Source organism: Chrysemys picta, chromosome 9 (genome assembly GCF_011386835.1).
Source record: "Chrysemys picta bellii isolate R12L10 chromosome 9, ASM1138683v2, whole genome shotgun sequence".
Lineage (NCBI taxonomy): Eukaryota > Metazoa > Chordata > Testudines > Emydidae > Chrysemys > Chrysemys picta.
Window position 1 is genome coordinate 39,464,448 of NC_088799.1, and position 2,155 is coordinate 39,466,602.

A 2,155-nucleotide genomic window follows, 5' to 3' on the forward strand; every position below is an offset into this window, starting at 1 on the left:
CCCTATTTATTCATGAAACCAAATATCAGATTAGTGAGTTATTGCTTGTTCAGACATGAAACCAAAGATACAGAATTGGGAGGTCATTATCTATTTGAGATCTGTATCCCTTAACTGATGGCTTAGATAGATGTTTGGTGTCCAACAAATGTCATAAGTGGAATTATGTCATCTCTAATAGTCTGTATATTTAAGTTTGCAAGTTACTTAGGCATGAAAAGTGAAATGAAGTGTAAGATTGTTATTAGAGCTCATTAGGAATTTTCTGTTATGGATTTTGATGAAAAATGTATTTTCTACAAAACTGAAATTTTCTACAGGAAAATTTTGATTTTGCTGAAAAGTTTTGATTTTCCATTAGGAAAAAAAATCAATGAAAAATCAGAATGAAATATTATGTTTCAGGTTGGGTCAACCTGAACTGGAATAGTTTGGTTTGCCAAGCAGAATAAAAATGTTTTGTTTTAGGGTCAGCTTTGCATTAATCTCTTTCTCTCTGAACTGCCACAGTGCCTCATAAGAGCTTTAGTTCGGGTGCCTCATGCCCCCATTCTCCTCTATGGTCTTTCTAGCTAAACTAGATCTCCCATGATGCATCAAGTATCCCCTCTGGTAGAACTGCCACAGAGTATCATGAGAGTGCCATGACAATGGTGCATCCTGGGAGGTGCAGTCCAACTGGGATGCTCAGTCCATAGGGAAGAATGAGGCACCCAAATTAGAACTCCCCTGAGGCATTTGCATTAATTTAGACAGTTGCAGTTCATTGTCGAACCAAGCTGAAATAAAAATAAACATTTCAACATTCCCAAATCAATGTTTCATATCTTTCTGTTCCAAGAAAAGCAATCAGAAATTTTGATTCCCCCGTCCCCCAACTCAGTATGAAAGTAAATGTTGATATATCAGAATTTCCCACCAGGTGGATATTACATTTTTTGACCAGCTCTATTAGTTATTAAGAGCAGTGAGTATAGTGTGTGGTTTAATAACTCCAAGAGCTTCCTGAGCTAGATGTATGAAGACAGGCCAATCTACCCTGCAAAGCATTTTAGTGCCTTCATCAGATCAATCAAGGACTCCTCTGAGCTATGTCTTCAGCTGCAAATCAGTCCAACTATGAGCCATTTCATTGTCATCCTCCCAGATGGGAATCATCAGAGGTTTCAATTATGTCATGTATCTGCATCATGGGTGTTTACCGAGGACAGGATTTCTGAATGTCTGTGTGTTAATCTTACACCAAGGAAACCATTCCGACCTATGTCTCTTAGGGAAAAACAACAACAAAAAACTGTGTTTTGTATCACAATTTCTGTGTTTTTCACCTCCCCACCAAGCCCCATTTTATTAATAAATAATGGGATTTTTGTTTTTAAGAGTACACCTGTCTCTGCTCTACCTGCTGTCCAAACTCCCTATCTATGACATCCTGGTTGCTGTGGAGATGACTATGAAATCACAAAAGGAAGATTATGACTTCAGGTTAGTAATAAACAGGAGCAGATTATTTTCTACAAAACAAAGATCTTGTCTTCATGAAAACAGCTCTATTAGTAAAAGAACCAAGGACAAGAACAATAAACTAAAAATATGTTGCATAGTTGTTTCCAAGTACAAGTACAATATCTTTCAAAGATACTCTTTAAGGGCATAATCCAGAGTCATACTGGAGTTCAATGAGCTTTGGATCAGGCCCCGAAGAGATATACCATCATGCTACACCTCTATGCCGATATAACGCGACCCGATATAACATGAATTTGGATATAACGCTCTGGGGGGGCTGGGCTGTGCACTCCGGCGGATCAAAGCAAGCTCGATATAATAAGGTTTTACGTATAACGCGGTAAGATTTTTTGGCTCCCAAGGACAGCGTTACATCGGGGTAGAGGTGTATTTAAGTGACAGAGAACTAAACAACTTCTTTAGCATCTGAATTCTCCATTTTTGTTTGCTTGTTTGTTTTTGTTCTGTTGATTTGAAGCTTTTTTTTTTTTGCTCTATCTGGTGGGAAGAATTAGGAGTCTTAATCCATATCTGACACTGCCTGCCAGACCTCTGAGGAACTGAACAAAACATGTTTTCAGAAGCCACATGGTCAACGGCAGAATAGCTTTCTGGGTTGTATAACCATATACCTCAGGCTAGTAGT